The sequence below is a fragment of the Heterocephalus glaber genome, unplaced genomic scaffold (assembly GCF_053883595.1).
Source record: "Heterocephalus glaber isolate CG9 unplaced genomic scaffold, H.glaber_assembly_v1.0 deba00001606, whole genome shotgun sequence".
Lineage (NCBI taxonomy): Eukaryota > Metazoa > Chordata > Mammalia > Rodentia > Bathyergidae > Heterocephalus > Heterocephalus glaber.
In genome coordinates this window covers 442,172-458,793 of record NW_028258377.1, presented here as the reverse complement: position 1 = coordinate 458,793, position 16,622 = coordinate 442,172, and the positions used below count along the sequence as shown (strand labels likewise).

Here is a 16,622-nt window from a genome sequence, read left to right as displayed (position 1 = left end):
CAGGTTTCAGGGGAGGGAGCTCAGACATTCCTAGGAGAGGAGCTCAGACCTCCTCATTCAGGCCACCAAATGTAAGGTCAGACTGAGGCAAGATTGAGACCACTGAGGCAGGCAAAGTCTAAGCAACATGAGAGTAGTTTCTTGCCATCTGGATGCACTTGGGCCAAGGGCGAGAAGGCCCTTGGCACTGAGAGAAGGGTGCTTGTTGGTTATATGGGGATTTTTAGGTAGGGGAGAGGGATTGCTCAAAAGGGTGGAAAATTTTAGAGTCCCATGGGTGATGGGCCTGTGGCTGGCTGATAAACAGGGTGGTGGTAAGAGCACCAGGGTGGCTGCTGGCTTCTTGTTATCTCTGTGCTCCTGTGGATATAAGTAATGGGTCTGCTTGGGGGGGGGGGTCTGACTTTGGGGACCTGTCAGTTACTACTGTTGAACTGTTTCATTCTGAATTCTTTGAACTGATTAATCAATTTGAGTGTACCTGAAATTATATCTAGTGTTTTGAGTTGAAGTTTTAATCCTATTATGTATAAATCTTTGGTTCTCTGGATGAATGCTATCTCTACTGCTTTCATTTGTATTTTTCTCATGTTTTATATCCTGCCCTATTTCTCTTAATTTCCCCCAAGACAACCAGATATTATAAAAACAGTTTTTGACATTTTAGTCACTGTAGTCATCTTACTTTGCAGATACTTTCCAAAATGAAAAAACTCTCCTTAATAATGCCTTTACTGATACTTTTAAAAGGAAGTAGGAAAAGAACTGCATATGTATACAAAATATTGTGTTTTCATGTGATATTTTCACATGGTCATACCCATACCTCATACTACTCTCTCATATAACAACATCCCCCCTTATTTTCTTCTCATTATCTAATAATAATAATCTTAGGTCTTTTTTATATTTTAGGTGCCACATATTAGAGAAAGCCAATGAAATTTGCCTTTTAGAGTATAGCTTATTTTGCTTAACATGATAATCTCAAATTCCATACATTTTTGTGGAAATGACATAATTTAGTTCTTATTTAGGCTGAACAATATTCAATTGTGAATATGATCCACATTTTATTTACCCATTTATCTGTTGATGGGCCTCTAATCTGGTTACATATCTTGGCTGTTGTGAATTGTGACACAGTAAACACAGGTATTTTCATAGTATGCTGCTTCCAATTCTTTCAAATATACAGCAAAGAATGGCATAACAAGGTGATATGTTTGATCTGTTTTTTAAATTTTTATTTTATTGGTACATTTTAGGTATACAATATAATGACATTCATCACTGGAAATTTGCAACTTTACATAATCTCTCCTGGTTCTTATTATTTCCCCCTTCCCCTACCCTCCATTCAACCCCTCCATCCCTCCCTATTTACACAGACTTTGTTTCTATTTTTTCATTTTCCCATATTAATTCCATTCCCTTCCCTTTCTTCTACCCCTCCCACTTCCCCTACCCTTTTGCCCCTTTTCCTCTTATTTCACACTGTCTATTATACCTTTTAGTCCTTATTTACACTTTCAGTTTCTCACACTAGAGAAACTATTCGGTATTTACATGTGTGTGTCCTATTTATTTCACTTAACACTATTGCCTCAATGTGCATTCATTTAGCTATAAATGTCTCTAATTTCTCATTTTTTATGGCAGAGTAGTTCTCCATTTTATTAAAAAAACACATTTTCTTTATCCACTCTCCAGTTGATGTGCATTTGGGCTGTTTAAAAGTTTTAGCTATCACGAACTGTGCTGCTATGAACATGGGTGCACATATATCACGGTGGTATGGCACTTTTAATTCTTTGGGGAAGATACTCAGTAGGGGAATAGCTGGGTCAAATGGGATTTCCAGTACTAGTTCTTTGAGGTTTCTCCATACTGATTTCCACAGTGGTTGCACCAGTCTACACTCCCAGCAGCAGTGGAGCAGTGTTCCTCTTTCTCCACAGCCCAGCTAGCACTTGTTATTGGTTGATTTCTTGATAGCAGCCATTCTTTCTGGGTTGAGGTGGAATCTCAGCGCTGTTTTCCTTTGCATCTCTCTAATGGCCAGTGATGTTGAACATTTTTTCATATGTTTATTTGCTATATCTACTTCTTTCTCTGAGAAATGTCTGTTAATTTCAAATGCCCATTTTTGGAATGGTTCTTTAAATTTGGGAGGTCTGATTTTTTTAAGGTCTTTATAGATTTTACATAGTAGACCTTTGTCTGAGGGGCAGCTGGTGAAAATTCTTTCCCACATTGTGGGTTGTCGCTTTACACTGCTGGTGGTTTCTCTTGCTGTGAAGAAGCTTTTTAGTAAGAAGATATCCCATTTGTTGATTGTCTGTGCTAGTTCACAGACAATTGAGGTTTTGTTCATCAAATCTTTTGCCACACCAATGTCTTTAAGACTTCTTCCTAAGCTCACTTCCAGCCGGTTTAGTGTTTCTCTTTTAATATTTAGATCTTTAATCCATTTTGATTTTAGTTTAGTGCATGGTGAGAGATATAGGTCTAGTTGTAGTCTTTGGCAAGTTGAAATCCAATTTTTCCAGCACCATTTATTAAAGAGGTTATCTTTCCTCTAGTGAGGGTCTTTGGCTCCTTTGTTGAAGATGAAGGTGGCTGAGTGTGCCTGAGGTTGTTTCTGCATCTTATCTGTTCCACTGGTCCTCAGGTCTGTTTCTTTGCGAGTACCATGCTGATTTTATCACAGTAGCTTTGTAGTATTGTTTCAAGTTGGGGGCTGTAATACCCCTTGCCATGTCTCTCTTACCTAGCATTTCTTTTGCTATTCTGGGTCTCTTCTTGTTCCAAGTGAATTTTTGGATTTTTTTCAAAAGGTCTTTGAAGTATGCTGTTGGGATTGCAATTTGGATTGCATTGAATCTATATAGTAGTTTTGGAAGTATGGCCTTTTTCACCATGTTGATCCTTCCTACCCAGAAGCGGGGGGGGGGGGGGGCTTTCCATTTTCTGATATCATCTTCAATCTCTCTTTTGAGCGTGTTATAGTTTTCAGAGAAGAGGTCTTTTATTTCTTTTGTTAGGTTGTTTCCTACGTATTTCATTTTTTTGGATGCTATTTTGAATGGAATTGATTACTGAATTTCTCTCTCAGTGAGTCTGTTTTCATGTACATAAAAGCTATTGAGTTTTGTATGTTGACCTTGTATCCAACTATTTTACTGAATTTGGTTATTAAGTCTAAAAGACTTATGGTGGAGTTCTTGGGGTCTTCAATATAGAATATCATGTCATCTGCCAATAATGACAATTTGACTTCTTCATTCTCTATCTTTATTCCTTTTATTTCTTTCTCTTGTCTAATTGCTGTGGCTAATGTTGCCAAAACAATATTGAATAGAAGTGGTGATAGTGGACATCCTTGTCTTGTTCCTGATTTTAGTGAAGGATTTCAGTTTTTGACCATTCAGTATGATATTGACTGATGGTTTTTCATAGATGACTTTCATCAGATTGAGGTAGAGATTGTCTATTCCAATTTTTGTAGGATTTTTATCATATATGAATGTTGGATTTTATGAAATGCTTTTTCTACATCTATTGAGATGATCATTTGGTTTTTGTCCTTGCTTTATTGATATAGTGTATTACATTGATTGATTTATGTTTGTTGAGTGATTCTGCATCCCTGGGATAAATCCCACTTGGTCAGGGTGTATGATCTTCTTGATGATCTTCTGCACTCTATTTGCCAGTACCTTTTTAAGGATTTTTGCATCTGTGTTCATTAGTGAGATTGGCCTTGGCCTATAGTTCTCTTTTTTGGTTGTGTCTTTCTCTGCTTTGGGGACCAAGGTGATCCTTGATTCCAGGAATGACTTCAGGAGTATTGCTTCCCTTTCAATTTCATTCAAGAGTTTAAATGGTAGTGGCAGTAGTTCCTCTCTAAATGTTTTGTAGAATTCAGCAGTGAAGCCATCAGGACCTGGGCTTTTCTTAGTTGGTAAGTTTTATGTTTTCAATTTCATTTATTGATATTGGGTTGTTGAGAATTTTTAGGTCGTCTTCATTCAACTTTGGTAATTCATACATCTCTAAGGATCTGTCCATTTCTTCTGTGTTTTCCATCTTATTGGCATATAGTTTCTCAAATTAGGTATTGATGATCCTCTGGATTTCTGCTAAGTCCATTGTAATTTCAGTCTTTTCATTCCTAATTTCATGGATTTGGGCCTTTTCTTTCCTTTTTCTGATAAGGTTGGCTAAGGGTCTGTCAATTTTGTTTATTCGTTCAAAGAGACAACTCTTAGCTTCATTCTTTTTTGGTATCATTCTCTTAGTCTCCATTGCATTGATTTCTGCTCTGATCTTTATAATTTCCTCCCTTGTATGAGCTTTGGGTTGGTACTGCTCTTCTTTTTCTCAAAGTTTGAGGTTCAGCATCAGCTTGTTTCTTTGGACTTGCTTTGTTTTCCTAATATGAATATTCACTGCTATGAATTTCCCTCATAAGACTGCTTTCATTGTGTCCCATAGATTGTGATACATTGTATTGTCATTGTCATTTAATTGAAGGAACTGTCTGATTTCTTCTTTAATTTCCTCTGTGACCCATTGGTTATTCAGAAGTATGTTCTTCAATTTCCCGTTTTTATGAAATTTTTGTGGTTTCTTTTACTATTGGATCCAATTTCATCACACTATGGTCTGATAATATGGAGGGGATAACCAGTTCCTTTGCACTTACTTAAATATGTTCTATGAGCAATTATGTGGTTTATGTCGGAGAACAACCTGTGTTTAGCTGAACAGAATGGGTATTCTGATTTTTTGGAGTAGAACACTCTGTAAACATCTGTTAAGTTCATTTCTTCAAGAATTTGATTGAGTTTTAGTATTTTGTTGTTTATTTGTTGTCTAGTTGATCTGTCTATTTGTGACAGTGGGGTTGAGGTCCCCCACTACTACTGTATTATTGCTTATATGATTTTTCATGTCCATTAGTATTTGTTTTATATAGTTGGGTGCACTAATGTTTGGTGCATAGATATTTATGAGTGTCATCTCTTCCTCTTGGATTGTTCCCTTTAAAAGGATTTATTGTCCTTCTTTGTCTCTCTTAATCAGTGTTGGTTTGAAATAAACTTGATCTGCAAAGAGGATAGCTACTCTTGCCTTTATTTGGGTTCCTGTCCTATGGAGTATTGTTTTCCACTCTTTAACTGTCAGTCTATGAGTTTCTTTTTGAAGTAAGTGTGTTTCTTGTATGCAGCATATTGTTGTTTCTTGATTCATGCTTTCCTTTGATTGGTGGATTGAGACCATTAACATTGATAGTTATAACTGACATATATTTACTTATCCTTGTCATGACTTTTTCTTTTTGTTGGATTCTCCCCCTTTGCTTTTAATTTCTTGTCATGCCCAATGGATTCATTCTGCTGGGCTTCCTGGGGTTCTGATCCTTGTTGTCTTTTCCTAGGATTTTCTTTTAATTTTTTGGAGTGGTGGATTGGTATTCTTAAAGTTCCTAAGGTGCTCTTTGTCATGAAAGTATCTCATTTTTCCATCAATTTTGAAAGATAGTTTTGGAGGGTATATCAATGTGGGTTGGAGGCTGTTTTCCTTAAGGGCTTGCAATATGTGACTCCAAGCTCTTTTTGCCTTGAAGGTTTGCATTGAGAAGTCTGCTGTGATTCTGATGGACTTTCATTTGTATGTGATTTGTTTCTTTTCTCTAACTGCTTGTAAAACTTTGTTCTTCTATTGAGTTTCTGGAATCTTAACAATTATATGCCTATGTGTAGACTTTTTTGATCAAGGCTAGTTGGAGTCCTATGTGCCTCACTTTTCTGAATGTCAAGTTCTTTTCCCCTGCTTGGGAAGTTTTCTGCCCTTACTTCTGTGAACTGTTTTTTTTTTTATGTCATCTGCACACTCTCCTGTTTCTTCATTGACTCCAATCAGTCTTATATTATTCTTCTTTGCATCATCTAGCAACTGCTGGATTGATTTCTCATGGTCCCTTACAATTTTAAAGGAATTTTCTTTTTCCTGGTCACTAATTGCAATCGTTGTCTTCTATATCTGAAATTCTGTCCTCACATTGGTTCATTCTGTTGCATAGACTTTCAGTGGAGTTTTAATCTCCTGGAAATCTGTTTGCATCAAAGTCATTTGAATTTGGCACTTCTATCTGTGAACAGTAAATAACATTTAAAAAACACATTTCAGATTCTCACTTGAGTAAGTAGAGTGAGTGAACATTGATCAAAGATGTGGCCAGAAGATGATAATATGAATATGAAAAGTGATTTCTTGCAGGTATGTGTATTTCATAAAAATTAATTGTGTCTCTTATTTATTCAAAGATTAAAAGGGACTTTTAATACCAAGCTTAAAAGCCTGAACACATGAAGGCTTTATCTGTGGCTTAAAGATAATGCTTGGAGCCATGTCAGAGAACTGGATTCTACAGAGTGATTTTATTTCTTTGATAGGGGTCCCTTGACTGGAAAGGATTTAAAAATATAATTTATAACACATGGGAGCATATTTTATTAAATATAGGGAAAATTTAAAAAAACAAGAATCATGAATTCTTTAAAAGATTTCAGAACACGTGTGTTGAGATTTCATTTAGCACAACAGACAAATTTTACAGGCTGTACATAGTCTTTCATAGTGAAATGAACGTAAGTAACAAAATTGTATTAAGTTCAAATTTAAATTATAGATGATGATCATATCATCATACTAACAGAAAATATACAGTCTTGAGCGATTTAAATTCCAACTTTTTAAGAAAAATCCTAGCTTATGAGAGTCCTTCATACTTTTACAAAGACACTCTGCAGGTGTCCAAGCCTTTTACCAACAAAGTAAATTTGTCACTCCAGTCATTGTAAACCATACCCAGACATAGATTGCAGATTTCCTTTGACACTAGGTTAATAACAGGTGGCAATGTGTGACAGACTAAGTGGGGCCTCTGAACCATTTACTTCTGCTACTACTGAGATTGTCAGGGAGTTTATAATTCTACCTCTGTGAGATGGGATTCCCTCTTCCTGGACCCAGAGGATTGGTTTGTTATTGTCAGTGATGCCAAGACAAGTAGAACCCAGTCTTTTCCCAATCACTGTACTTTCCTAAATATTCTGCTGTCCTCACCTGGTTTGGGATTGTCCTTTCCTCTCCAGATGGGCATGGGTGGAAAGATTCTGTCTTCAAATACTCTCCAAATGCTCAGAACTTCTTGCTGGAACACATAATGGACAGTAAGATCCTTGAATCAGTCAGGAGGAGGCATATCTCATTATAGAGAAGCCGTAGGATTTGTTCATCCTCACAGCTGTCAGAGAGAGATGGTATGTCCTTACTCTTTCTTGCACATGCCATGAAAGTCCCCATCTTATCACCCCCTGATTGTGTAAGACCTAAAATGGAAGCTTTTTATTATGTGCTTCCTCAGCATTTGGTGAAACCTGCAGGATCTTAAATACCTTAACCATTAAATCCCCTTTCCCATTGTGCTTCTGTGATGAAAAGTCTCCCTCTTGACAACATTTCTTGTCAAAGGGAACAGGTACAATTTCTATTATTCCTGAGTAGTAGAGTTTTCCAACAGGCTAACCACATATTCTGTAACAACCAGGTGATATTACCCTGCTCTCTCAATATTACAGTCTACCTTCTTCATCTCTCCTTATTTACTCTGCTTCCAAAGAAAATACTTACATTTGTGTCCCTATTAGGTGCTACCCCCAAGATTGGGAGTAAATGTGTAAATAATGCTGTTGATCTCATCTGCCTGATGGTGAATATTAGATAATTGGTCATTCCTTAACTTGCAGTGGGTGTCCCTCCCATGCCAGCAGTGTGACTAGGATGCAAATAAAATGCATGTGCATAGTTTGGACACCCATCTTTTAAAATCATTTGTGGGTCAGAAGTTTAGCTCAGTGGCGAATTGACTGCCTCGCAAGTACAAGGTCCTGAGTTCAGTTCCCATACCAAAAAAAAAAAAAAGATAATTTGTAGTCCTTCCTGTTAAAGAAATCTTCCTGATACAGTGTAGGACACAATCACATCTGTCTTATAAAATCCAAAATATTTGGTGCCCTCAATTTCAGCACTTTCAATCTAGCACCTTATTTCCTTAGAGTACCAACATGCCTTTGAGTCTGCTTACTACACTCAGCTTGTAATAACTTTGTAACTAGTTAGTGAGTATGTAGCTTTTTTGTTCTGCACAGTCCTTTAAATTGAACGTTTAGAGAGTAGTTACAAAACTAAATTGATTTGGGAATAATAAAGCCAGATGGCTTGTTTCTAGTACTGGGTTGTACCTTCATTTCTAATCAAAGCTATCTTTTTATTTTTAAATGAATCTTCCTTCTGGATAGAAAGACAAGCATATATTATCCTTCACTGGTAAAATTTATAAATATCTAAAAGTGTATATTACATTGGCAGTGAATTGATTGCTTTTTTAGTATTAGAGAAAAAAGTTTGCTAATTGATGTTAATATTGGTTTTTTAAAAAGTCTTCCTTATTCTCTAGACATTTTTCTTTCTCTTACTGGGTCTCTTGTTCAAATATAATTATATTCAAACACCAAGCTGAACCCTTGACTTATAGCTATTCTTATTCTACATATATTTTTCCAACTGAAGAGATCATGCATTGAGTCTAAGTCCTAACTTCAGAGTGAGAAACCTTCACTTAAAGCTGTATGGCTGTATCTGGACTGTGCACTGATTTATAGGAGTTTAATTCAGCCAGATCAAACTCCTCATTCTTAAATTTGGAACTCAAATTGCCTTTTAATTAACTTACTTCACTTTTTACATTTTAAACATGCACATAATTATTATCTATCATCAAACCTTGGAATGAGTTTTGATTCTTTTTCTCCCATAATCACATGAGTAGTAAGGCTTGGAGGAGCAAATATGAAGTCTTGATTGAAAAATAAGGAATCTACCAGGAAAAGATGGCTCTAACATCAATTATCTATTGGGAGGCAGAATATATATTATATACATGCACAATTCTTTCACCCACATAATAGGAAGGCTATTGCGGACAAAATAAGACAGGTGATCATTTCTTGTGTTTCTCTTCCCAAGTAAACTTCCTTGACTTGATATTACTTATGAAGCAATTTTGACCAAATGTGAAAATAATTTAATTTTATAAGTTTCTATCTCCCTAAATGTGCTTCTTCAAAGAAGAGTAGTAAGGGTTATATAATAATTATATTATGAGCAGAACACATCAAAGATAAGAAGTGTGGATTTGGCTTAGTTTCTTAGACTTGCTTTGAAATGATTGAATAAATCTTCATCTAGTAATTTTTGGTACCCTTTTTACTTTTCTGTTGGCTGCCCTGGAGCTACCAGTCAATGAGAAAATTACAAATAATCTGAGAAAATTTAAAAGAGAACAATGTTTTATCTGCAAAAGTAATTTAAACTGTGAAATCATTTCACCAACTTGTCTATCCAGAAACAAATACAAATGTAGAAAACTAAATTTGCTGAGTAGACTTCATGAAACTATCAAAAATGTTGAAAGATTAATAATTTTGACATGAATTCATTGAAATAAATTTATACCAATTTTTTCATATGTGAAGTGTGAATACTGTTCTCTATTATAATACTGAAAAGTTTGTGTAACACATTGAATGTTTTATAAAATTTCCCTTCTTCTATGGGTCAAAACTTGAAACCAAGAAATTAATTTAATTAATTTTAGGGAAACAGAATATTGCTGTTTGCAAGTATGACTCTTTAAGGACACATATGTGTTATATTTGTTGGAAAATAAATAATGATAGTGAGGTCATTTTATCAGCATTAACTTCATGACTTAATTGTATTATGATTTTGGTAATAAGTTCTCTAAAGAAACAAGGTAGATCTACTTAACGGAAATGTTTTCAAAACTATTTAGGAATATTAAGAATAATAAGATAAACATAAGAATTTCAAGTCAAGAATAAGACTTAGTTTTATTTGGGAAAAATCCCTAAGTATTACTAATAACTTTCCCTATAGTTTTCATGAGAGTCCTCAAATATAGACCAATCACAGAGATGATAACAGACAATTTGCTTAGATAATTGGTCATCACTCAATCTTCGTTTGGCTATCTGACACTAAGGGCTGCTCAAAACTTAAACAAGATTTCTTTGCTTCTTCCTTTTAAAGTTTCTTTCAAGACTTTGTCATAGGAGGGCAATTAGAGGAGAAGAAAGCTATTAGAAAAGAGAGGAGGGCTGGGGATTTAGCTCAGTGGTTTTGCCAACTGCCTCGCAAGCACAAGGTACTGAGTTCGATCCCCAGTACAAAATAAAAAGTAAAAAAAAAAAAAAAAAGAAGAGAGGAGACACAATGAATTCTTCAACTCTAGAATTTTTTTAATAAAAACTCATTTTAATAAGAGTGTTAAACTCTTGATCAGAACTAAATATAGACTGAGGGGCCAGGATGTGGCTCATTGACACTGTGCCTGCCTGGCAAGCACAAAGTCTTGAGTTCTATTCTAGGTACCAGAAAAAAAAAAATCTAAAAAATAAAAATAAAAAAATAAAGTGGTCTAAATGAAAAATAGGATATACCATTTTAAATTTCTTAGTACATTTACACTGATTTTTCTCTCAATATATACTTTTACTCTCCTTAGTATTTCTGAGATAAATTAATAAGTTGCTGAGAAAACAAATCATTAAAAATTATTAAATCAGGCCTTTAGGAAGCAGAAATATAACTGAGTACTGAGATTAAAGAATAATTTCAATGATACAAGATATTTTTCAAACAAAACTTTTTGATAATGAAATAATTATTAATTAAAAGAAGATTCAATTTATTAGATTGCTATTAGATTGATGATGAGTAAAAGTTGAAATGATAGAGAAAAATAGACCCTCGCAAACGATATTTGTGAAAATGGAAATTGCTACAAAGTCATGCAGGGTAATTTTATTATGTATTTCCAATTTTAAAGTGGCACACAATTTAATGCAAGAATTTTCATATAAGCATATATATTATGAACTTTCAAACACTGGAGCATACCAGTGTATTTGTAAGTATATTCAAAGCAATGTATAAGAACAGAATCACAGAAACTTATATATCTGTATTAGAAAAATACTTCAGTCAGTGAAGATACTCTCAAATATTGGATAGTTCTATATGAGTTTAAAATGATAAATACATATATATTATATACATATACAGATAATGCATGTATTGTATATTTATTTTAAAAATTATGACAAAGAATAAAGAATACACTATTAGTTTAAGTGCTTATATGTGTTCAATTTTATATATTTCTAGATATTTTATAGAAAGTCAAGTGAAGAAATTGTTACCTCAAGTTTAAAAGGTAAAATAGGAGATATTATATAAAGGAGAAGTGAATGGGACATCATCTCTATATTTTTTCTCAAGTTTTAAAAATGGGATTATAGTATGTCTATAATAATAAAATTAAAAAGAACAATTTTATACAACGGTATTGTTTACCTGAAGAATTTAGAAAAAAAAAGGAAACCAAATGGTTAAAATAATAAAATTCATATTTAATAAATCATATAGTGGAAGTGAATAGTATAAGGGCTAATTATATATACACAAAGTTTAAAGTAGCTATTATAACAGAAATGAATATTAAAGTAAATATACAAATATTATTTTGTGTTAATGAACACACTGCCCAAAGAGTTATAAATTTGTTGTTTTGTTTTTACATAGAATGACCAGGGGTGCTCTCTGATTTACTGACAATATTCCTAAAGTGAGTTGATAATTTCTAATATAAATTACTGAAACTGAAGTTATCCACAAAACATGGCTTAAAAAAAGTTAAAGGTAGAATATACTATGGTTCTTTGGTTTATTTTTCAATGCTTATTTATCTGTAACATGATGTCAAAATTGGTTACATCCACTCTGGATAGACTTAGGCTTCAAGCTACACCAACTCTTTACAACACTAACAATATATGTACATCTCCTTACATTGATTGGCTCACGTGGAGAATTCCAAACACTTGTAAAAAGTATATCTAAATATACTAGCTATTAAAAGTAAACTTTTCATACCTAAGTTTCATAATCATATGTAGATGTGTTAAATATTAACATTTATTTTTGAGTAGGAAAAGATAAATCATTACTGAGTTAATAAATTTAGATGGCAAGAACATATAGAATATATGCTGTCAATGAATTTATATTTTGTATGAATATAATTACTTTCTATTATTCCAATTGCAATAGCAGTATGTTGAGACATATTGGCAATTTTCAGAAAACCAAAAGATCATCTGCTTTGTATTACATTTTCTTTAGTTGTAACATTCAAGTTCATAGTGATCCTGCTTATACACTAACAGTCTCAAATTAGTTCATATATGGATCAAACTTTTGGTCCTATTATAACTAAATGAGCTAAGCTTAGGGCTACATTTAGCAAAATGTGCAATTGAAAAAAAATTACTTCAGCACTACCTTACAAATTCAAGTTATTAAAGAGGATATTGTTTTCTAAACTGCTAATTTAATGAAATAGTTAACATATATCAGAGATTGGAAACTTCTAAGGGTGGTTTTTTTTTTCAAATGCTTTATGAGACAGGGTCTTGCTATGTAATTTAGGCTGACCTGGGACTCAGTAAGTAGCCCAGGCTGGCCTCAAACTTATGGCGATACTCCTTCCTCAGCCTCCCAAGTGCTAGAATTACAGGTGTGCACCACCATGCCTGGCCCTTAAAGTATGGTACCTTAAATATAGCAAATGTCTTCAAATGTAGCTGACTAGATTGGTGATACCAGTTTTTCACTTTTTCTATTCCAAGCCCAGTTGGTTTATTTTGAAGATAATATTTCAATACTTCAATTGTAAAAGAAAATTACACAATTTTCTCTGTACAGAGAATAACAACCAAATTTACCAATTAAGAAACTGTTCCAGGAATTGTTGGAAGATGAGTTATTCTATAGTAACTATGCTTCAGTTGCCTTGCATTATGCCCAGAAACAATCCACTTCAACTTCTGAACATTCAGTTTGGAACACTTGTTTGATGAATATTCAGTGAAACACTTGGATACAAGCTCTTGCCAGAAGGTCAGATCTCTGCCATCTAACTTGGAATGTTTCTGAAGACACTGTACTCCTTCTGTTAACTCTACACATTTCTGTGCTTGGATCTCCAATGCAATAATAGATAAGGTCAACACAGAGGCTTTGCTTTAGAAAATATGATCCTGCAGTGACATGCCTTAAGCTGAGCTTCTAGTCTTTCAAAATTCAGGCTATTTTTCCTTTCAAATGACAAGCTCTCTTGAATGAGTGAATAATAGAATTGTAGAAAGTGAAAGGCAGTGGTAGCTTTGACTTTCCAACACACCTTCTCCAATACAGTCTTTTCCATTCATATCAAGTCTGAAACCGTGAACCAATACTGACTTATTCGGATCAAGTCCGTTACCAATGGGACATTTCTTTCCTCTTGTTTTGATTTTACAGCCAAATAAAAGCAGCTCAGTCCAATACACCCAAGGTGCTTGCCCTGTCCGGTAATTTCACAGCTAGAGAAAATGTCTCTGTATCAAAGCCAAAGAACTGCATTAGACTAAGAAGATCTTTCACCTCAAAGTTCCTCAGTCCTGAAGTCATTCTAAGGCCATTATCATGTGCAGATTCAATTAGTCTTAAGCCACAGACCTTTAGCTGACATCTAGCCTCCTGTTCCAACAGGATATTCAGCTGGTGTAGCAGTTTCTTGGAGTCAGTTATTGTCAGTACTTCTATCATCTTGGTAGAGACTGTGGCTTCTTGGCATGATCACCCTCCCTGGGCCTGCTGTCACCTTGCCTCACAATATCAGATACAAGTGGCCTAGGAGGTGAGGACACTTGAGGGCAGGAGGGGAGAGGCTCAGGGAGGGAGAACTGTCCTGGGTGGAGGTCTGCCCAGCACCACTGATATTACACTGCCCCACTCCCAGTCAGACCACAGTGAAGACTGAATTAATTTTTTTATTGTAGTTGTCGATGATACTAGATTTAGGCATGCATGTACTTTGAGCTGTGACAATTTAATTTTTTTCATGATGTTCAAGTAAGGTAATAGGTTGCTTATTGCTTTGTGTAGAAAAACACTTTGCAGATAGACTCTGTGCTCTCATTACTACAGTTAGTAATGAGATTTTAAGAAAACCTATTATAGTTTGATTCAGCAAGGGTCAAGAGGTTGTATTACATGTTCTTTGATCAGGACACAGTAGGTCAGAGTGTACAGGAGAATGTTATTGTGTGGGCTCTTCAGAGAGTACCAGCAGGGAATGAAATCCATCAAACTTTTTTTTGTTTGGTTTTACTTTTGCATGACTTTGATGCAATAAAATTATGTAAGAAGAGCTTTTAATAAAGTCATAAACTAAACATATATTTGGTATATAATATTCATATTCATTTTCTTTGTAATGTTGTACAAAGTTCATTAGTACATTTTTAAAAACAACCAAAGGATAGGACTTGTTATCACAAATTATGTGAAGGAAAGAAACAAAAAGTTTGAATTTAGATTTGTAGTATTTGCTGAATTACATGTGTAAATATCTAACTGGTTTGGGTGAGGTTTGAATGTCTCCCGAGGTTTGAATGTCTCCCAAGGGTCTACTGTGATAGAAGGCTTGGTCTCAAGAGTGGTGGTATTTCAAGGTAGTGTGGACCTTTCAGAGGTATGTCCAAGTCGGATGTGTTTAGAACATTGCCAACATGTCCTCAGAAAGGACTGTGGGACATCAGACTCTCTTACTGCTTCTAATGCACTTGCTCACACATAAGTTGCTGACATTGCTCTCTACCATGGTGACACAGCCTTCACCAGAATTGAGCCAAAGAAGGCCTAGCCCTTGCCCACCAACATTGTGAGCTGCATAAAACTTTTCTCTTTATTAAGATAGCTGCCTCAGGTATTTCATTGTAGTAATGTCACCATAGCTCATTTCAAACTACCCATGGTTTAACAGCTATTTTATGAAATTCTTGAAACTTTAACCATCGGGTCTTATAAGAATGTGGAAACCTGCTGTACAAACCACTAAACTGAAGAACTGCTTCACCCACCTTCTAAGCCTAACAGAGCTGAATACAAGGCAAAAATCTAGATAAATTTATGTATACAGTATTTTGATACATGAGTGGTTCTTTACCTAATTTCTCAGTCTTCTTTTTAAATTTAAAACAGAGTATGCGAGAGAGGTGCATATGAATATTCTGAAAAGATGAGATTCCTTCTGGTGTTTGTGATACAGTAGTTTTAAAAGGCCTTGGATTTTTCACTTAGTTGTTTAAATTTTTAATTTCAAGAAGGATCTTAAAAATTGGCCACATTTCAAAAAGAGTTTTTTTAGGAAAATCAGTTTGCTTTTGAATAAAAAAATGAACTCAATTGGCATACAAAAAAAAAGTAAAAATGTATCCTACCTAAACAAACCTGAGATTTTAAGTAAGCATTCTTTCATTTATTTTAACCTATTTATACTGAAATTTCATGTTTTAAGTAACTACATAGAAGCATTTAATTAAAAAATAATATTCCTCAATGTAATATCAGCACTTTGGGTAGCTGAGTCAAGTTCAAGCCCAGCCTGGGCAACTTAACAATTTAGAGATAAATAAGTAATGAAATAAAGGGCTAAGAATATATAGCTCATTGTGAAGGTCCTGTGTTCAATCCACATTACTGCAAAATGAATAAATAAATAAATAATTTTTCAATTTAAAAATATTTCTTAATATCAAGATTATAATAGAAAATACAAAAATTTAAAGAGCTTGGACAGTATTTGTACAAAAAAGAGGAAAAATGAAAAAACAGTAGATTATCAAGAATGATAAAATTTCTGAGTTTTCTCCCCATAAGCAAATAAATTAGCCTACAGTAGGTTCAAAGGAATGCTGGTGGAACACATAAGACATTTGAATCAGAAACAAATAACTTTACTTCTTTTGGCCCAGCAAAAAGTATAAGTTTCCTATTTGTATGGATTCTCTTTAATTGAACCTAGAGTTTGGGGAACCTCAATCTTTTGTAATGGGCTGTAAATGCACCTAGGTCACCTTTTCCTCACAGAACATATTGTCTTTATTACACCAGACAGCAAACATGCACTCTCAGCCACATGGAGACTGTCTTATCTTCTGATACAGTCCACTACCAATCCTCCTGAAATTAAAGTTTGTTAAAAAATTAATGTCTTATATCATGTGCAGAAATTTGAGAGATACATAGACATATGTCTCCAAATCCATAAATGTGAACTGCAGTGTCACCTACAACTACTATATAACTTTATATTTCTTATGGAATGTATCTAGATGTCCCCCTGAAACCTTATGCAGTCATAGGTGGAGCTTTTAGGAGGTGGCTGGATATAGAATCTATGATGTTGGGATTAAGGATGTGATGTTGGGAACTATTCACAGTCTGATGCTAGGATTAAGGCTGCTCCACCCTAAGGGTGGACAGCCTGGATAGAATATAAGGACAGAAAGACGGCTGCTGTCATAATTTGCTGGTTGCTGCTTCTTCACTACTTCACTGCTTTGCTGCCTTCTGCCTGC

General features: G+C 34.6%; 1 pseudogene; it reads right to left on the bottom strand.

The window, feature by feature from the left end:
• Window positions 1–12,944: 12,944 nt before the first annotated feature.
• On the bottom strand, window positions 12,945–14,424 carry LOC106010512 (cyclin-G1 pseudogene; annotated as a pseudogene).
• Between the last annotated feature and the right edge of the window lie 2,198 nt (window positions 14,425–16,622).